Source organism: Zonotrichia albicollis, chromosome 25 (assembly GCF_047830755.1).
Source record: "Zonotrichia albicollis isolate bZonAlb1 chromosome 25, bZonAlb1.hap1, whole genome shotgun sequence".
Lineage (NCBI taxonomy): Eukaryota > Metazoa > Chordata > Aves > Passeriformes > Passerellidae > Zonotrichia > Zonotrichia albicollis.
Genome location: NC_133843.1, coordinates 756119 through 777787, shown reverse-complemented (window position 1 = coordinate 777787; position 21669 = coordinate 756119). Strand labels below are relative to the sequence as shown.

The window sequence follows — 21669 nt, the reverse complement described above, 5'->3', positions numbered from 1 at the left end:
CAAAACAATATGATTCATTGTTGAGGTGTCTCTGCCCTTAGATTTATTTTTACAGGCTGCTTGCAGTTATTTTGGTTTGCTGAGTTCTTATGCTGAGTTTTTCCTCGAAGCAGCAGCGTTCTTGGAGATGAGGAGCTCACAGGGTTTTTATGCAGTCAGCAGGCTGCTGTCTGATGGCTGTTTACTCCTGCCTTACATTGGCCAATTATTGAAATCAAAGGTGTTATTTCGCCTGTGCACCCGTGCAGCTGAATTGAGGAGCCTCACGCAGTAGTTCACCCTGTTAGAATTCAGTAAAAATGCTTTCTCAGAACAGATCTGAAGTGACAATTCAGGTACTAAAATGTGGGGTTTAAGCAGATAAAAATGAACACTGGGTCAAAAGAAGTAGTTCTTGTGAAGGGTGCATGTCAATTTTTTTAATAATGTGCAATATACAAATGTACAACATGTTTTGTTGTTGTTCTGGTATTGCCAGGCAAACATTTTGGGGTTTTCTTGGGTTTCTTTCTTTTTTTTTTTTTTTTTTTTTCCCTTTTGATACCCAGCTCCCTTAGGACTGAGCAATCCATGGTGGCTAAGAGGCGTGGAGCCGTTTCTGTGATAATAAAACACTCGTGCAAAGCCGTCTGCTCGTGGTTTTGGCGCTGGAGCCGGCCCCGGGGGTGCCGGAGTGGGCTGCAGGCCGTGCCTGCCGTGCCCAGCGCCGGCTCTGGGTGCCGAGGGAGGGCAGAGCAGGAGGCGGCTGCACACAATGCCCGGGCTGCGAGCTCATTGTTCTTGTGCGCCCGCCGCCGCCGGGGCTCGGCTGCTGCACGGCGCCGTGTTCGGGAGCGGGGCCCGGAGCGCGGCCCCGGCACCGGCCCTGCCCTGCCCTGCCCTGCCCGGGACGGCCCTCGGTGCCCGGGAGCGGGAGAGGGACCCGGGGCCCGCCGGTGCGCTGTGCTGAGCGGGAGCACGCGAGGTGAGGCTGGCAAGTGCACTGCGCTCCCTGCAACTTTGCTCTTTCCCTCTCCCTTGTTCCCCAAACACCCCCCTGCCTGGCAGCTCCTCACAGCCCCTGCTGCCCATGGGCTCTGCTGCCAGGGGAGGGCACATCACGGAAAAGCCTGGGGATGACAAAAGCAAGAGGAAGTGCAGAGCTTGACTCCGGTGTATACACGGTTTCCCTTCCTGGTGGTTGTTTCAGGCTTTTGTTTGGCCAGCAGCGCGTGTGGAAAGGCTCTGTCAGAGCAGCTGTGGGACTGGGGGGTGTCCGGAGCTGGGGTGCACCCCTGGGGTCACTGAGTGCAGCCCCTTCCTCCTGGCAGGGCTGGCGATTGGAAAGGGCTTGAGCTATGGGGTGGTGAGATACGTAAAATCTCAGCTGGCTAGATTGTGAGCTGAGGTGTGCACAAGGGAGTGTAAAATAAAATAACGTGGTTGTTGAGCAAAAGTTGCCAGTGTGCTGGATCCTTTGGAAAACAGGAAACAGTGACTGTCATAGTTTAATCATGAGGTCTCCGAGTTTGGTTTTGACTCTTTAGCTGACTTCAGTGTGTAATTGGGGTAAATGACTTCATTTTCCTCACCTGAATGAAATGTGCTGGTTGCCTCTGGCTTGAGGACACTTTTTGGGTGTTTTTCTCCCACTCCCAGCTTTGGTGTGGCCGGAGACCGTGGCTATTGTCTGCATGAATGCTGTGAGGTCAGAGAGGTGCAGGGAAGCACTTGTGCTGCCTCTCTGTGCCTCTGGGGCTCCTGTGCCTGTGAATTTCTGCTCTGCAGGGACTGGGATGGGAAACTGCCCCTGGACAAAGCTCCTGATGCTCCTGTGTGAAACTGGGAGCATTTCCTGGGCAGAAAAGGTGACTGGGACCAGGAGAGACAGCCCTGCCCTCACCTGTGGCTCAGCACAGGGTGATTTCTGTGCATCCATGGGTTTGTTTTACCTTGATGGGGGTTATTAGCAGGCAGTGATTTCTGTGCATCCAGGGGTTTGTTTTATCTTGATGGGGGTTATTAGCAGGCAGTGATTTCTGTGCATCCATGGATTTGTTTTACCTTGATGGGGGTTATTAGCAGGCAGTGATTTCTGTGCATCCAGGGGTTTATTCTACCTTGCTGGGGGCTGTTTGCCTGCAGAGTCCTTCCTGTGGAGAGTTGTGGGTGCAGATCCAGGGCTGCCACAGCAAAGTGAGTCAGTGACAACATTCATGGGTTTGAGGAGAGGTGTGTGTGTGATTTTTGAAGCTGTGAACTTACAAAGCTGTGCTGGGGAGAGTCAGGTTGGATTTCAGGGAAAGGTTCTGAAGGTTCCCCAGAGGGTGCCCAGGGAATGGGCACGGCCCCGAGGCTGCCAGAGCTCTCAGGGATGCCCAGGGTGGGATTCTGGGCGGTCTGGGCAGGGCTGAGAGCTGGACTCTGATCCCCATGGGTCCCTTCCAGCTCAGGAGATTCTGTGATCCTGCCATTGTTAACACCGCTTGCAGCTTAGGTGAGAAAAAGGGCATTTTGCTGTTGTGGTTTAATAGCTGACTTTTTAAAATAACAATCTGTAAATTTATTCTCACAGCTCCAAAATGCGTCTTTCTGTGGAAGCCACGCCGGGTGGTTGTTCCAGCCATAAAGAACTTCTTTTGGGACAGGAGGGCCCCAGGTGTGCCGGGCCCAGGGAATTCAGGGTGTGCAAAGGTAATGGCCCTGCAGAAGGTGCCTGCCCTCCCAGCAGGGCCGTTCTCAGCCTGCATTGCCCCAGGGGCTCTGACTTCATCGCAGCTCTCTGAGGGACCCTGTGAGCCCCAGTGCCAGGTTACACTGTGCTCCTGCTGCCTGAACAGTGCCCGGATTGTGCTTCATTTCTAGTCGGGAAAATAATGACAATTGGAAAACAATTAGTTATTATGTGATTCTGAAATGAGATGACGGAGCAAGGACATAAATTAAAAAGGGTTGGCTGGGGTTGGAGTTAACCATTAAAAAACCCAAAGAAACTCCAAACAACCGACTCTAAGTTTCTAATGAACTGGTATTTGGGGTTTTTTTTAAGTGGCATCCTGGCTAGACTAACTATTTTTAATGCTCAGCTATTTTTCACTCTGGTTTTACTGTATGTTACAGTTGTCTCAGTTGCATGAAGTCTAAACAAATCATCCTGCTTCACTTAAAGGGATGCATGCTCTCTGATTTTAGCTCAGAGCTTAAATTTAAATCAATAGGTTGAAAATGCAGCGTATTTTTAAGTGAAACCTATCTTTGAACCATAACAGAACAAACCCCCTATTGATTGGAAACCTGTTCATTCAATGTGCTTCTTTTTAAAGCAGCCTGAGATGAAGTTTGCAGGTTTGGTTGGGCCAGGGGTGTGGGGAGGTGTGTGAGGCACTGAGGGACGTGAGTGTGATCAGCTGCTTTTGGGAGAAACCCCTGCCCTCCTCGCAGGGCTAGAGGTGTGGGGAGCAGATCCACAAGGCAGCTTTGTGCTCTTTGCCAGCACAGGCTTTGCTCGTGTTGGTGGCTGTGCCCAAGGGCTCCTTTCAGAGCGGCTGATGGGGGAACAAAGGAGCAAACAAGATATGAATGCTGCCCTGGCTCCTTGTGCCTCCAGCCCGCGGGTAAGGCTGCCTGGAAGGGGCTGAAAAGCACAAGCACATCGAAATATTGGCCTGGCTGTGCCTGCCTCAATAGGTGTTGTGTGCTTGAATGGCGTTTGTTTTTAATGCAAATGTTTGTTAGTTCACTGGGCGCCCGGAATTGTACACTGACCTAGAGAAAAGTGAAACTAGCGAGGATACAAACATCACATTTCCCTCTGTGCCCAGCGGGGGGAATGGTCACTGGTTTGTGTTTGGGTTTTTTATCCTTTGGAATTCCTAGAAGTGTGTGTTTGGAATGCTCTGTGTGGAGGTGCTGGTGTTTCTCTGGGTTCTATTTGCATTTGGCATCTTAATTATGTTAGAAGTGCAGTTCTGAAAATGTGGATCACTTTGGGTACCACATAAATTCCATAGATGAAAAAGTAAGTTTTGGTGATTGAGTTAGTGAAAAATGGGCTATTCCCTGACTGTGTAGGTTGTCTTTTGTTCTTCCTACAGAACACAAATGAGAGGCCAGTTCACATTCTAAGATTCAGGATAAGTGGAAGAAAATGAGTGCTCGTTAATTTTGAGGTCTTTGTTAATCTATGCATTTAATCTACTTGTCTGTAATAAAAAAAGTTACCGTGGTATTATTAATCCCTGACTGAGTCAATTTTGGCCTGTTTCAGATATGTAACAGGATTTCTCTTTTATGGTGATGGGTGTTCGTGATCTTTTCTGGTACAGTGAGGGCTGGAGTGTAAATTTATTTTCCTGATCAGCAGAATGAAGGTTCTGTTTTAGTGTTTCTGCTGAGGAGACAGGAGCTGGTAAGTCCTGAAGTTTGCTCCCTCCATCCCTGTTGCCTGTGAAATCCTCTTTTTCCCTCTGTCCTTGCTAGCAGTTGAGTGGGCAATAACATGGCTGTGCCTACGGGCTCCTGGCTGCCAAGCAAAACCCCAAATGCTGTTTCTGTCTGGCCATGCCTTACTGGGGATGTAATTAATTAGAGAGTTTTTTCCTATCCATCTGCTGGCTTGCACAAAACTTTCAGGAATGTTGGTTATTGCTGAGATGACTGTCGTGGCAGGCTGGTTGGAAATTCATTATGCACTACAAGTTACTGGCATGAAATAAGAGAAGGAGGGAATTGGGGAGGGGGGAAGGGGGAACTGAGGTGAATTAGGGAAGTTTGTTTTCTCTGAGGAAAGGGGATAAAGAAAGAGAAAGGAAGTTGTCATCCAGTGCTAATAAATATTTCTGTCTGGGTGATGAGCAGTGTCTCCTTTATGTTGGTCCTTTTCATGTGGCCAACTGCTTTGGGGTGGAAGCAGACAAATTATTGGGCACTGGGCCCATCTTCCTGCAGATTTTCCTACTTATTTTTTTAGAGCTCTTTAGAAGTGCTGTAGTGTCTGTCAGCTGGTCTGGGAGCAGGCATCTCCTACAACTGCTAGTAAAATACACAGGGGAAGCATTCTTGTCATGTAGTAAAAATGAGTAAAACCAGTAAGGAGCAGGATTTCTTACCGGTGAGAAGTCACTGTTTAAACTTTTAGGAAGCCCAGCTTTGGTTTGGTTTGGTGTGAAGCTGTGTGTGTGTTTGTGGCATTTTCCCCACATGCAGCAGGTGTTCAGTTCTGCTGCCCTGAACCACAGGTGCCTTCCAGCAGCCCTTCAGTGTCTGTGCTGTAGGAAATGGCTCTGGACCCTTCATCAGAGAGGCTCTGGCATCTCAGCCCTGCACTCAGAGCACTGTTCCATAACCACCCATGTATTGCACAAACTGACACATGCTCTCATTTGAGCTCATGTCTTTAAAATTTTAACCAAAACGAAGCCAGAGAGGCCTTTCCTGTGTCGCTGCTGAGGTCACAGTGGTCTGGAGGGAGCTGGTAGGGCTGCAGTTCCAAACCTGAGCACCTGCAGTAATTATGGGGTTGCATTGCAAAGTGCAGCAGGATGGTCTAGACTTGAGTGTTTTGGTGTGGTGAGATAGAGAATTAAACCAGAATGTGATGGTTCCTGTCAAAGCTCACTGTTTTGGCAACCAGTTTATTCCCTGGTCTAAAGAAAATGGCAAATTCAGTTAGTAATTAACTATGCATTATAGGGTGTTAGGGGATCAGCAGCTTTGTGCTAAATATCAAAGCTATTAAATATATGTGTTTAAGGATTATGAATCTTCTTAAACAAGTGCATATATGGCAGTAGTCTGATGCCAGCATCCACAAGGGACTGGAATATGTTTACATGAAAAGTGTCATGAATATGAAAGAAGAAAGTGCTGTAGATCATGGAATTCTGGTGCTTTAAGGACTGTATTTCCCTGAGAAACACCCAGTAAAAAACCAGTGGTGGCAGACAATTGGGACCTTCAGAGGGGCTTTGAATGAAGAAAGAGTACAGGTTCATCAGAGCAGTTGCTCCTTGCTTTAAGTGCAGGAAACACAATTTACCAGTGCTGTGTGTCCTTTGGTGCCTGGTACTGCCGTGCCAGGGGTGCAGCCTGGCTAGGAAGGAATGCAGTGTCTCCATTAAAGATCTTCTAATGAGGTCGGTGCAGGAGACTTAAACACTTAATCCTCATTTCTACAAACTGGGAGTGAGATGCAGGAAATCTAATTTATGTCTCTAAGGTCATTCATTTTCATGAAACTTAATAGACCTGGCTCTGACTGCTCCTTAAACCACTGAATTATGTTACTTGCCTTCCAACATGAACCCTTCAGATGAGAACCTTTACTCCATGATTCAACAAACCTATTTACCTGGACACTTAAAGCTTGCTGTGTGTCAAATGCCCAGCTGGTAACTCCCCAGGAAATAACTGGTTTTTCCCCTTGATGTGCCCCTCCTGTCTGTGGTTGATCAGGGAAACCAGTAAGAATCCAGTTCTCTTCTGCTCTGCTGGAACAGTCCCGGCTGCTCTTGGAATGCTTGATCAGAGTTCTGAGCTATTGGAGGGCAGTAGGTGAAAAGGCAGTGCTGCACACAGTCTGCTAATCTGAAGGTTGATTTTAATTGTGCTAATTCATAGGGAGGTTCTGGATTTATCAGTTTCTGTATCTCACATGTCCTTTAGCAGGTCACTGGAAATGTATGTGACTTGTAACATGTTTATTTTGTGCCTCTGCTTGGGTGTTTTTCATGATTCTGCCCATTTCCCCAATGTAGGCTTTGAGATTCCCCCTGTTCTGCTTTTTGGTGATTAATGTGAGTGTTTGAGGATGTTTCTTTTTCCCTGAGCCTCAGTCCCTGTGACAGCTCACCTTGCAGGGCTGGCTTTGTTAAACAGCCTGTAAACAGCATATCTGCTCATTCTTCTGCCTGGAAAAAGTCATTTGATTCTTATTTCCTGCTTGTCTTCATGCTGAATAGCCTCAGTCCTTCATTGTTGGGTTTTATTGTGTAAGTGCTTCTCTTTGGAGCGTGAGCAGCGCTGGTTCTCTGGGTGCTCACTGCTCTCTGCAGCCCTGCCTCAATTAACGGGCTCTTCCCTGCGCTAATTAGTCAGCAAATAACTCCTTCCACGGCTTTTGTCCCAAAGTACGAGTTGGCAAGATGTGGAGTGTAATTACTTTTGTGTGTGTTTAGTCAAGGCTCCGAGTCCCCAGAAGTTCTGTTCATGCTTTCCTCCCTGTCCTGTTCTGGTCTGGGAACATCTGGGGTGTTCTGAGAGGGGCTGGGAGGGATTCCTGGAGCATCCCTGGTCCAGGGGTTCTGTTTGAACCTGTGTGTCCTGTGTTAGATCCCCAGGTTATTGCATGTAGGTAATATCTTCTATTCTTGGGAGGGATTCCTGGAGCATCCCTGGTCCAGGGGTTCTGTTTGAACCTGTGTGTCCTGTGTTAGATCCCCAGGGTATTGCACTTGGGTAATATCTTCCATTCTTGGGAAGGATTCCTGGTCCAGGGGTTCTGTTTGAGCCTGAGCATGTGTCCTGTGTTATATCCCCACACTTTAATGCACTTGGGTAAGATCTTCCATTCCTGGAGCATCCCTGGTCCAGGGTTCTGTTTGGGCCTGAGTGTGTGTCCTGTGTTAGATCCCCAGGGTGTTGCACTTGGGTAATATCTTCCATTCCTGGAGATGATAAAGGGTCAGGGCACAAGCAGGCAGCAAGTGAGACTGGGGAGAGTCCAGGTTGTGAATTCCTGACAAGAATTTAGATGTTGGTACCACAGTATTTGGGTTGTGCTCCAGACACAAAAGTCACCAAACTCATTGCATGACCTTGAGCCAAGTAACTCCTTGCAGGTCTGTTCTGCTTACAGGAGAGGTGTGAGGGTGCTGTGTTATCAGGGAGCTTTATAGCTGTTGGGCAATAACAAAGTGCCAATTTGCTGTGTCTGTTTACTCTGCTAATCTAAAAATGTGTTTAACTTAGTTAAACACAATGTTTCCTTTTCTCAGTGATTGTAAAATGGGTAGTTAATGAATAAAAATATAAATATATGCATTTAATGGTGTATTTACATCAAAACATCACTGAGCTCAGTTCCGTGTCACTGCAGATGACCACGTTCTCACTGCACCTTTGAGTTTGACATTTGCTCTTCTTTTACTTAATTCTGATAGCAACTGTGTGTTGTATCTTTGCATTTGTTATTTTGTGTACCAGTGTATCTATTTGGTATTACTTGTCCATAGCAAAGTAGTTTAGGGTTTTGCCACACCAGCAGCTGTGGAGAATATCTAATTCCTTGGTATTGAATGGAAATTATTCTTATTGTTTTTTAAATGCCTCTTCTGTTAGATGCCAAGTTTGAGCTATATTAATTTTTCTTTTCCTTAAAAGTTTTTGAACAAATTTCTGGTTTGCTGTTTTCTGTGGTTCTCAGAACTCTTTTATGTCTTGTGGTGGATCAAGTTTGCCTTTAAAATAAGCTTTGTAGGGATAATCTTGCCCTTGGTTTAGGTATTTGTGCATTCAGTGGAGCAGAAGGATGAGGCAGGACAGCTCTGGGCGTTCCTGGTGCTGAGTCCTGCCCCTGGTGTCCCTCCTGTTCCTTCCCAACCAACACTGAAAATATCCCGAGGAACCTTCTCTCTGCCTCCTGAAACTGCAGGCATTGGGATTTCACTTTCAGGTGCACAAAGGTGAAGCTCTGAATGCTGAGTGAGCCTTCCAGGATGGAAGGAGGTGGAGTCGCCCCACTGGAGGCTGAGGAAAAGCCAGGGGGATATTTCCTATGTACATGTTTGGTTTTAATAAAAATATGTTCTGCAGAATCCAGTTTAGTAGGAACGTAATTTGCACCTCATTTAAATAAGGTTTTTCAATCAGTCTGTGGTCCAGTGGGTGTATGAAGAATCAAATCTGTGTTCTCCCTTCCCCGGGGAGAGGAAGGGCGGGCTCCGGGGAGGAAAATGAGGCAGAAGAGATTAATACTTGCCGTGCAGGAAACACTGATCCCTCTGTGATCTAAAGTTTGTTTGAAGTCCAGGCAGGTCTATTCTCTGTGTGCCTGGATGTGTGTTTGAGCTGCTGTGGCCTTTCTGTCTGGGCTGTGATTAGAGAAGTGGTTGTGGCTGTAGTGAGCTGGTGTCACAAGTAAAACCAAAATAGTCCTTAAACTCTAAAACAGAACTCAAACAATTACCAGGGAGCATGGCTGGGGCAGGAGGGTTTCCTCCTCTTGTGAGTGTACTTAGGCATGTGCATGAGTTTGTCTCATTTCTTGAATGTGACTTATTTTTTTTCCCTCTAGTTTGTTTGGGTTTTTCTTTTTGAGATTCATTGCATTCATTTTCTACTTTATGTTGATACAGAAAGACACCAGACTTAAAAGGTACTTTAAAAAAAGCCCTTGTCTTCAGTGCTCAGGCAAATGCCTCAAAAAATCCTTGCAGTTTTGAGAGGAGTGGGTTTTTGTGTGGGCAGAAGCTATTTGAGCAGCATCCCTAAGCATCCCTGGGAGATTGCTGCCTGCTTAGTTCCCTGATGTTCCCGGTCCTCAGGTCATCAGTTCCTACTGCAGAGCTGGGGCTTCAGGGGCCAGCCGTGCTTGGCAGCTGTGGGGAGATGCTGCTGCAGTTTCCCAAGGCTGCAGATGTTCAGTGTTTGTCAGGAGGAGCTGGAGCGTGCCACGTGCCTGATGTGCCTGCTCTGGTGACTTGATTAGCTCTGGGTTTGGGCTGCAGATAAATTGGCTGTCAGCGAGGGCTGCCAGTGTTGTCTCTATAGCACAGCACAATTTTTAGGTGTTTTGGTTTGTTTTTTAAGCCACTGGTATCAAAACAAACCGTGAGTGCCCTGGGGACCGAGCCTGCCTGAATTGGGAGCTCTCACATTAGTGAGAAACTGAGATGAGGGGGCCACTGGAGCCTGGCATTTGGGGGTACCCTGGGTAGGGAAATATGCATCAAGTCCTTTAAGAGCAGGGAGCTGCTCAATGCTGTCAGAGTGCAGCATCTCCAGGGGTTGCACATGAGGGAATCCTGAGCCCCAGAACCCTCTGAGATCCTCCCAGGTCCCTGCAGGAGCTGGGAATCCATGGAAATCCACAGAATTGCATTTGGCTGCTGCCATCAGTGCAGTGTGCTCCTGAGAGGACAAAGCCTCTGTGTAGTCTGGCTTTTTGATGATCCCGAGCTTGAGGAAACCCACATTTCTCTGTAGTGGTAACTCATTCAGCTGTGTCTAAAATCTGATTCTCTCTTGTAGGAGGCAAAAATATTTGCTATGCCTTTGGTTCTCAGTGAAGTGTCAGAGCTGAAACACGTTTAAAGGGATCTGTGTTAGATCACAAGGTTTAATTTTGCTTGCTTGTGCACTTTTTTCCTCCAGCAGGGGATTTCTTGCTATTTTCTTGGTGTGAAAAAGAGCCCTTAGGGTGCCTTTCACCATGGCACAGCCCCATCCAAAAGGAAAATGGGGAAAAAAAAGTGGAAAACGGAAGGGTTTGGGGAATGTGCTTCTCAAAAAGAATGTGACAGCTCACCTACACATCACTTCATTCCGTGTGTGTCAGGGGAGTTCATCAGAGATGTATTTGCTCATCTGTGCTAAAGAGAATCCCTTCTGTGACCGAGCAGCTGCGAAGCTCAGAGTTTCACACTGGAGGCTGAGGTGAGACAGCGATTCAGGTTTGGGCCACAGGCAGGTGTCACTCCCGTGTCTGTGGCAGTCTGGGTGGTGGTGAGAGGTTGGATTTCATTGTTCCCAGAGCAGGGAGGAGCTGGCACAGCCCTGAGCCCCGGCTGGCCCTGCAGTGCCAGCGCTGGCCTGGCTGTGCTTGCCACACGTTTGAGGCAGGGACTGTGCTCAGAGCAGGCAGGAAAAGCTTTCACTTGGAAACATTTCTGCCTGGCTTCAGGAGAAGGGGAAAGAGCTGTGCAGATGATTATTAGGGGAGCTTGGGAGTGCAAACTGTATTTATTGGAAAGGAGCCAGCTCTTAAACAGAACTGTAAAGACCCGTGCTCTGATCAGCTTTTGAATGTGGAAAGAGCTCCCCGGTCTGAATTACAGGGCTCTGGTTAAATGATTACATGAGGTATGTTTAAAAATAGCAAATGTCTTTTATGTCCAGTCAAATAAGGTTCTTGGCAGTCAAATGAAATCTATGTTGACTTCCATCTGACAGCCAAGTGACTCAAATTCTATGTTTCCTAAAGGAAAATGGCTTTTTTATTTTTAGTTTCCGATTAATTCCATTGTAGCCTGGAACAATAAATAATCTTGTACTGGATTTTCTTTATAAAAGTAGGATCCATAACTCTGCAAGCAAGCTTTAGTTCAGCTGTTTGAAACAGGGGGGTTTTAAATGCTGTGCTAAGACAAGTTGGAATTTGTGAGGGCTCTTTTTTCAGTGGGAAATGGTCTGTTGAATGCTTCTCTAGCATGTTCCTGTGCACTTCAGCTTGCCAGATTAACGGAGCCATTAGTAATAGCCACTCCTGCTCCTTCAGCCTGAAAGAGTTGGTAAGCATGGAGCTATATGTAGTTTGTATTTTTAATTAAACTTGTACTGGGATTATCTTGTATTACCAGCTACCTTCTAGAAGATTATGTTCATAAAAGGTTCATGAGTTGTTAAGTGGAAGAGATTAAAGTGATTGTTGGCGTGTTAGTAGAATTATTTGTTGCCTACGCAGCATTTGTTCATAGCTTTAATTTGCCAGTAATGGAAGACAAGTAAAATGCAAGCATCTGACTTTTAAAATCTACACTAGCTGACAAAACCAGGCCGTATTTCAGAGTGATTGCCTTTTGTGTTATTATTCTTTTAATGTGATGTTTGCTTGCTCAGAAATATCGAGTGGAAGAATATTGTTTTCAGTGTTTTCGGCGCTCTTACATTCTGGTGATACTCTTAATAGTGTGACCAGAAATGTATTTTATTAAAAATGGAAAACCACTTAAAGCGTGGAGGGGATAAAGGAGCACAAAGAACTGATGAGCAGATGCTGGAGGAGATGGTTTCTATTATAGTGGACTTGTAAATCCTGGCTGTGTTGGTCATTTAATCAATACAGGAGAGGTGTCGGAGGGATCCTGTGCTTAGGGAGATAATGTCCTTAAACGCAGTGCTTAGGATGATTTTATGCATCCAGACCTGTTTAGAATGAGCTGTGAAATAGGTCGGGCAGCATGAAGAATGCAGCGGGTGTCGGTGCTGTTATCAAACCCCATTAGCGAGCTGTGCTGCTGAAAGGGTCCCTTTGTGGGGCTGGGGTCCCTCCGGAGCAGGGGGTGCCCGGCCCCCCCCGGGCATGAACGGTGCCTGTGTGCTGCGGGCACAGTGGGAATAAACATCTGCTGCCTTTAATAATGGATGCCAGGCAGCCTGGGCAGCTCCGGCTGCGCTCGGTGTGTTTTACACACAGCAGCTCAAACAAACAGGGCAAACTCACATTGTGTGATTCTGCTGGGGAAACGGGAGCTGCTGCTGAGGGATGCTCTGTGGGGTGGATTTCTGTGTGCAGGTAGAGTAAACCCAGTTTCCAGTGCCTCCAGTGGTGCATGTTCTGCTCTGGATGTGGTGTAAAAAGGATATTTTCCCTCTGCTTTTTACAAGAAGCCTTGCAGTTGTTTGGGTCTGTGTGGCAGGGCTGTGCCAGAGCTGCAGCCCTGGCTCTGCCCAGCCTGGTACCCAGCTCTCCAGCGTGGGGATGCTCGAGATGATTAAGGATTCTGATGGTAATTGCTCTTTGCTTGCCAAAAATGTGTTCTGTTAACAATATGTCCAATTTCAGTGCCTGTGCCTGGGGTGAGGCTGCTCTGTGCTGGCACTGCCAACGTGTGCCTGCCTGTGTTAGGGGCTGTGCCCAGGGTCTGGGTTTAACTGGAAAGTCACTCAGCACTGACCATCCCCAGGCTGCCCTTTGGAACTGGGAAAGCACAACTCCAGCCTGGGGCACCCTGCAAACCCAGATTTGGATGGCCAGGCTGGTGAGAAGTGCATTGCTGTGCTTTCAAACACAGCTCCTTGGATTCTCAGTGCTCCTCCAGGCAGGCAGGATATGTGGGAAATATCCAGTGTACAGGCCAGTCACCACATGGTGGCAATTTTCTCAGGAAAGGAATCTGTGTGGATGGAGAGAAAGCCTGAACTTCCCGTGCTCAAACACGAAGAATGCAAGTGTGCTTTAGGTTAGGATGTGAACTGCATTGATGGCTCTGTTTTGCAGATGTGGTGAGTTTGAGAAGGGCCACAGATGACAGAAGACTGTAGAGAAATTAACGTGAGCTCTGCCCTTGAGTTTAGTATTTCGTGCATGTCTAGCTGGTAAAATGCTAAATGCAATTTTTTCAATTATAAAGGCTTAGCAAGGCTTAGAGATGATTTTCTGAGATTCTAAAATATGTACTATTTAATACATAATGCAAAAGGAAAAGCTGGTTTCTTAATGTAAGAACATGAAAATGGAACCAGCTGCAACGTTATGCCACCGTGATGCAGCTTTGATGCTCCACTTTTAGCAGTGGATTAAATATTGATACCTCTTTCTGCCCCCTCACCTCCCAGTACACTCAAAGCTTTTGCAGTTGTTTTTAAGTGTTTAGAGAAGAGCTGGTCAAGTTTCTGTAGGTTTTCCCACTAGATTTTTGTGAAGTATTGAGAGTTTATGTTTGTAGTTTAGGGGGAGGAACGTGTGAGCAATTCTCCTCCATAAATAGAGGGGTCTGTTGGTGAGCAGGAGAGCTGCAGGACTTTGTGAGCTCCAGTTTGTGTGGGTCAGGAGGAGCATGATGTCCCCTGGCTGCAGCAAGATCAGACCTGAGATCAAGTAAACATTTCATTTTATATGAAATTAAACTATAAAATGGAAAATAAATGTGTGATTATATCCCAAATGAAAGACAGATGTGAGGAACCCAAGGATTACAGGGCTGGTATGAAAACCATGCAAGAATCTGATGCTTGTTTGAACTGCGTATTAGCTCTCAATGTGAGTTATATCCCTCTGAAACTGCTCAGGATGCTGGGGAAAAGTTCCTGTACTGCCAGGGATTAGGAGCGTGGGGAGGTTAAGAGGAGATTTGTAAGGCTGTTGGAATATTCTGCTAGCAGTGGAAACTCTGAGTTAGCTGGACAGGGAGCTGCCTGGCAGGGTTACACCAGGGGCTGTTCTCACCTTGTGCAGCTCCCTGTGGCCCTTGGGCTGAGCTTGTCCATCCCCAAACATCTCAGCATCCATGAGCTAACTTACATTTCTGACACAGATTCACTGAAGGAGCTTTCCCTGCTGCCAGAGAAGCAGGAGTTTCCCCACAGTTAATAGAATCATCTCAGTGAGCTAAAGGTGGCTGCAGCATTAAAACTGGACTTGGATCAGGAGCACTGAAAATGTTTCTAGCTCTGTAAAATACTTGGTGTGCTAAATTCTGATGTCTTTATTTAGTCCTTGGTCTGGTGGAAATGAAGTCAGTGGCAGATGTTGCAGGACTGGTCCATACTGACCCAAATATCAGCAAGCTAAATTTATTCTTTTTATCAATTTCTGTACATTGCATTGGCTTGTTTTTTTTTCCTATGCTGGAAATGGAAATTGTGCCTGACTTCCCTTGCAGGATCACATCATTGACATTCCAGGGAGGGAACGCAGTCGATATTCCCTGGTCCTAATAAAACGTGGCAGCTTTGCAGTGACAGCCCAGGATCAGCCTGCAGACTCTCCCATTTACAGCACTGCCAGAAATTGTGGCCCTGTTTTTCTGGAGAGCGCTGAGCCCTGCTGGGATGCTGTGGGTGATTCCTGAGGCACAGCTGGTTCCTGTGCCCCTGGCTCAGGCTCCTGGGTGTTCCTGCTGGAGAACAAACCAAACTCAGGGTTTGGGTGTTCCCCACAGTCTGGCTGCTTCTTTGCATTGACTCTGCTGCGTGCTGGGGTGTGTGAGGCGCATTTATCTGCTGAAAGCTCTGCTGGGATGGAGAGGGGTGGTGCTGTGGGAAACCACTGCTCCAGAGCTGCTCTGCGAGACAGGCAAGGCAATAAAAGCGCAGCTCCACGGCAGAATGCTCTGCTCTGAAAAGCAGCATGAGGAGAGAACAGTCATATTCTGTGACAGCAGAATCAATAGGGCCTCTGTGGAAACAAATGAGAGTTTTATCTCTCCAGGCTATTGTTGAGGGCAGACTGAGGCAAATGTCTAATGGGTTCATGCTTTTGAAATCATTCTGTAACTGTAAGGGAGAGGAACACGCTTTTAAAAATGGAGTGAGCAATTATGAAAAGGAGGTTACTCTGCACTCCTGGAAATGGTGTTTAGTCGGGGCTGGGTGCTGGCTGTTTGAAGCAGCACTGCCCAGAGTGGCTCTGTGCATTTACCCTGGTGTGCCTGTGGAACCTGGACTGTGTGCTCAGGAGAGCCTGTGAGGAGGGGCAGAGCCCCTGCTTTCCCAGGGAACACCCCTGTGATTATAACCTCAGAGAAATGGAGGGTTTGGCAGCATCCCCGTCACCCCTGGTGCTGGCACTGCTGTCCCCCAGCATGGCTCGGAGCAGTCTGTGACTCTCAGGGTGCTGATCAGCCTGAACGTGCTGTTCTGCAGCTCTGCCATCACTGCTGACTGCAGAGGTGCCCACAGACGTTTGGGAACAGGAATGGGAACAGGGATTACTCACAGGAACGCTGTGGTCCATGCGAGCAGGGAGGAATGGGCTGTTCTGAGCCTTCCTGCTGCAAAGCAGAGAGGAACAAATTTGAGAACACAGCATTGACATGCACAAAGTGTTACCGTGAGCTGCACTGGGGTATTGGGATGCTGTGATGCTTCTGCCAGCTCATGAAGTTCTTGGGTGTGGAGTTTTTGATAGAAAACTGGGAATGGGGGGATGCTCTGTGTTTGTTTTTGATAAAATTACTGCATAATGGGGTGTTTTGGCCGGGCACACAGCTCACTTTAGCTTGGGAAGGAAGAGTGAGAAATTCCAGCTGGAATTTCTTGTTTATACAACACATGTGCTGAGGCTCTTGCCTCCTCCTTACATGTGTGTGTATATATATATATATATATATATATATATATATAGCTGTGGTGCTGATTATGCAAACAAGGAGGGATGAGCACTCACTGGATTGCCAGGGTTGTTTGAGCTTCAGCAATTTATTCAAACTTAGTAATTTCATGTGAGATGGGAGATGTTTGCTTTGGCTGCTCGCCAGGTTTGAAACTTACTTGTTTTGTTTTTAAAACACTTGGAGTGCCAAAAGCCTTTGTTACATCCTCACTTCTGTTACTGGAGTGGGAACCATGAAAGAAAAATGCCTTTTTTTTTTTTTTTAATGAAAGAATAGCCTGAGTTTCAGAAATACTAAGCTGAAGTGATTTTTTTTCTCCCCCTTTTACCTTGTCAAATTAACATGATTGCATGTTTCACTTTTTATGCTAAGGAGTTTCTGATCTTCAAAGACAATTTTCAAAAAGACATGCTGGTTCAGCCAAGGAGACTAATATTTTAGAAGGAATATTACCAGTAATAAAAAGACAGAGTTATGATAGTTTGCATTAATTTTAATAACTTTTTGTGCAGCTCTCGAGTCGAGATGTGAGAAATTAAAGGGAGGCAGCTTTTGCTTGGCCTGCAGCGCGTTTGTTCCTGCATTATCTCCCTCAGACATGGAAAGGGGTGCAGGGAGCCTGGGGGGTCACTGCAGGATCCCTGGGCAGCAGTGGCACCAGATGTCCCTTCAGATGGGACAGCACAAAAATCCTCCTGGATTTCAGGAGTGTTTGGGTTAGCAGAGGGGCTGTACATCACTTGAGTGATGTGCTCTGTGCTGCCTGAATTCTCAGTGTCAGTAATTAGCTGTGCAAGTCGATGCCTTTAAAACAGTGGGGTCAAAAATACCAGTTCAATATCCACACAGTGTGTGTTTTCCAGAGAGATGTGAAATCAGAAACACTTTAAATGTGGGGTGTAAGTGGAATATCTAATGAGTTCCTGTGAAATGTCAAATCTCATTTATCATGGTAACCATCAATAATGCACCAGATGTTTTGACTGCATTTGGTTTTGTATTAAATTAAACATAGGCAGGGGTGCCTGAAGTTCATCATTAATGCTGCCAAGGCTGCTGCTGTGACAGCCACTCTGTTCTGGGGCTTTGGTGCTGCTGCTGCCTCTGGGTGTGACTTGTGTGTTTGGGGCTGCCTTGCTTGTAGTGAGAATGGCTCTGAAATTGGTTGTCTTCATTCAGCTGAGCTCATACTCAAGTTAAAACTGCTTTGAACCGAATGTTTTTTCCTCCCATCCTGTCAATCAGGTCTTACATTATTAGTTTAGTGAGTAATTACATTCGCTGTTTGCATTTTCCTTGCTGAGATGGAGGCAAGGTTCTAAATGGTAATAATTAGATATAATACCTGTGTTGTGAGGTAAGCAGGAAACTTCAAATGCCTGGGATGTTGTAGTTAATGGCACCTGTGTCTGGGATGCAGCTCCCTGGGGTTTGGGAGCGGGGAGGGATGCTCTCGTTGGGGAGGGATGCTCTCGTTGGGGAGGGATGCACTCAGTGGGGAGGGATGCACTCAATGGGGATGGATGCTCTCATTGGAGTGGGATGCTCTCATTGGGGAGGGATGCATTCACTCACTGGGGATGGATTCTGCTGCTCAGAGCTGGCCCCAGCCCTGCCCTGCCTGCTGCAGGGACAAGGACATCTGTCCTGACTCCGAGCCACGTGTGGGAGCACAGGGTAATTAAGATGGCAAACCTTGGAGATCCAGCATCCCCTCCCTGTGTCCTTAGAAAATCAGCTACATCACTGGAACGAGACTTGAAAAGCGTGCTCTGAAGCCAGAATAAACACCCTGAAATTTTTATCATAATGTTGCTTTTAAAAGTCCTAAATGTCCTCTATTTAAAATGAAATTCTTTTGTATTAACCTGCTTTCATATGCTAGCTTTCACCAGACTGCAGAATTGCCTGATTTGACTTTCTAATGGAACTGTAATGAATCTTCTGGGAAATGGAGCGATTGAGTGCATACACTGTGCAACTCCATTGTGAGACACCCTGTTAGATCTGCTGGATTCCTGATTTTATTTTTTCCGAGGGGTGGGGTGTCCCTGTCAGGTATTCACATCGAAACCAAACGCATTCTCCAGGGCATTGGGGAGCTCAGGCACTCCAGTGGGAAACATTGCCTTGATTAAATCTGTTTGCAGCATCACACACACAAATGGGCTGGGTGATGGTGGCACAGTTAGATTAAATTCAAAGGCGTGCATTTGGAGAGAAAAGAATAAAGATGAAATTTATTGGCAGATACCCATGTAGCTCCTTTGAATACCTACAGGACAGATTATTTTTAAAAATGTATCAAAGTGCACACAAAACTCTGCATAGGGAGTGTATTTTTGTGTTCAAATGCTGCCTTATTCTGCAGCTGTACTTGCACAGTGTCTGCCTTGTGAACAAAACGAGCCTTTGAAGAATATTGCATATATGATATGTGAAAGGGAGGGGAGAACCCGAGGATCCAGTGCTCAGCTTGGCACCCAACAGCCATTCCTTTCATACTTTGATTTCAGGGCCAAAATGCCCATTTTCTGCACTCTTTGCAGTCTGCTCTAGGGAAGGCCTTCCCCAATTCTCTCGTGTCTTGTCTTAATACCTTTTAAAGTGGTATATGTAGTCCTGGGGTTTTTAGTTTCTGTGTCTTTGGGCTTTCAGTTTCTTTTTGCCATTTCTCCATAGATTTTTCAAATTTACAAAATACTGGGAGCACCATTCAGCTTGGATCTGGTACTTGAAAAGGCCATACTTGAGACAAAAGCTGCCCAGCCCTCAACACCTGGGGCTTGTTGGCTGTTTCAGGTGTGTGGAAATCCCATTTCCAGAGCAGCGCTGGGTGGAATCTCCTGCACATCTCTGTGGTTTGGGAATGGGGTCAGGATTCAGCCTCCAGCAGGAAGGACAGGAAATATTGGCAGCTGGAACTTAAGGCAGCAAAATAATACAAGAAAATGATCTGTAAGTGCCAACTTCCAGCTCGGTGGCTGATACAGCTTCTCCTGGGAGGGCAGGGCTGCTTAAAGGGAATTTCCCCACTGCATATTCACCTGATAAGGGCTGAGCTGTTCATTCAGAGCAGCTCTGTGCTCTGCCCTTTTCCTGGAAGTAATGGAAATTGCTGTGAATAAAACTAGACACAGTTTATATATCTGTGGGGAAAAAAAAAATCAATATTTTCTTTGGGATCTGATGTTGAGTCCACTTAAATCTGTTTAACTTCAAAATGCAGGTAGTATATTGTAAGATGAAGACAGATAAGTACAAAGCAGGTTCTCAAGCCTTGGAGAATGTTAAAAATTCTATATTTTTCCTGCAGATAACCTTTTTCTTCTGTCAGCTGAGTTGGGCAATTGAAATAAAGGCTGGAGTTGCACAGCAGAGATGTTCTGTGGGCTTATCTCCAAATTGTGTCAGCGTTTTCTGCTCTCCCCTCTCCCCTGCCTGCTTTCCTTCCATATCGAATGTAATTCCTTCAATCCATTGTAGTAGGTGGATTCACGTGTGTGTGAGAGGAGTGGTGGGCACGGCAGGCCTGGGTCAGGGTGTTGGGGATGGGGTTGGGGACAGATTTGGGGGCACAGGATGCGGAGATAAATGCACAGACCCATGCCTTAGAAACAGCAAAAGGCATTGCATGCACATGGAGCCTGGGTCAGGGCGTTGGGGACAGGGTTGGGGACAGATCTGGGGGCACAGGATGCTGAGATAAATGCATAGACCCATGCCTTAGAAACAGCAAAAGGCATTCAGAGTTGTGCATGCACACGGAGCCTCGGTCAGGGCGTTGGGGACAGGGTTGGGGACAGATCTGGGGGCGCAGCAGGAGCAGGGGCTGCCACCCCCTGTCCCAGCCCACTGCCCGTGCCCTGGGTGGCCGGCGTCCCTCGCGTGCGGCTGCCGGTCCCTGCCAGCTGTTGCCATTTTGCATTCAGTGTTTGTAATCAGCCTCTCTAAAATGGCTTTATTGTTGGCTGATCAGGTGTATCCTGCCATAAATAAAACATTGGCAGTAATTGGCTGTGACAGCTCCGCCGCCGCCGCCCCGAGCCCCGGCCCCTCTCCCCGGGGTAATTGGCTTTGACGGGTTCTGGTAGCTGCAATAATACTGATCCATGAGCCTGTGTGAGCTGCATAATGCCTCGAGGATTTTGTACCCATCAATATGTCCTCAGCTTGAATCATTTTTTTCATACTTTTTCCGTGGCAGTTTATTAAAAGGAATGCTTGCTGCATTTACTGTGTGTTTGGTATCTACACAGCCTCAGCTGTCATGGCAGATGAAAACACCATCCTGCAATTCCAAACGCTGCTGTGTGCCTGCTGCTGATACAAAGGAGCCCCCTGCCATTGCCCAGGGACACTTGCAGCTCGAGTCTCTCCTTTCTGTAGGTGCATTGATGGTTTGGGATGATCCCTGATAATAAAACGCGATAATCTGTTGGCAAGAGCGCGACTGCTTTTGTTTGCAAAACTTAATAAGCTGTGAGACAAACACAGAAATATGCAAAGGCAGAGCTCTACGTGCTAAGTGAGGCCTGACAGTTTCGGTTCTAACCACAGCTGAAGGCGTGCTGACTTGTTTGCTACCTTGGGTAATAACTCAGATTTCTTTGTGGTGTCTGGTGGAAAAAAAAAATCAAAATCTTGTATTTGCTGCTATTGGATCACACTTGATCTTATTAGGGCGTTCTGAGAAATGTAAATGGCAGCAAATCCAACTCGGTTGGATCCTAATCAGCTGCAGCACCAAAGTTATTGGGTTCTTAACCAGAATTGGCACATAGAGCTGAAATTCATTAAAAGTAGTTCTTAAAGTGGGATTAGTTTTTCTCGGTTACAATTACTGCTGACTCATCACGGAGAGCAGAATTTCTGTGGGTGAAGTGTGCCCAGAGTAATTCACTATCTCAACAGCAGTCATGACTTTGGGAAGGAAGTTTGTATAAATATCCCTGTAAACTTTGCTCCCTGACAAGCTTAGGGCTCTCTGCTTAGGGAATAATTTCTGAAAGATTCCAGGAGTGCTTCAGGAGCCCCTCCAGAGCAGGGCATGTCTGAGAAGGTATTGCTGCTCCTGAAGAAGATTTTTATTTTTGAAGTGTGCTGATTCTGACACAGGCTATGGGTTTGCAGTCATGCAGCCCCACAGTGCTGATGGCTCTTGTGGGGAAATGGCAGATAACTCCTAGTGGGATAATCTGCATCTTTATTTTTAGAAACAAACCCTCTGCTTTCGTTGTGTCGTTGTGGGGATGTCTGGCAAAGTTCAGCTCCTTGTTTCATGGCCTCAGCTGTGTCTTGGTACTGGAAATAGAAGTTGTCTGTTTAATTATGTGCTACAGAGAGGAGGTGGATGATCAATGCCTGCCTGCCTGTTCACTTTGGGTTCCAGCAAAAAATGTTTCCTACTCAGCTCATTTTTGTTTTTATAATTGTGTCATGAACCTTCAGGCAAAACCCTGAAGCAAAGTATTCCTCACTCTGTGTTCCTTCCACTGGTGTTTTGGAGGAAAAGGTACTGAAATGTCATTTTTTCCACCAGATGAGCTCACAGTGCAAGTAAAATTTCAGAATGGGATTTCCTTTATTTTTGGTAGATTATCTCCCCTGAAAATGACAGTAATCACTTGGGTACAAG

At 46.6% G+C, this 21669-nt stretch overlaps 1 protein-coding gene across 3 annotated transcripts in view; it reads left to right on the top strand.

The window, feature by feature from the left end:
* The window catches only part of RERE (arginine-glutamic acid dipeptide repeats), a 164126-nt gene that overhangs the window by 804 nt on the left and 141653 nt on the right, over positions 1 to 21669 (top strand). The window lies entirely within an intron of this gene.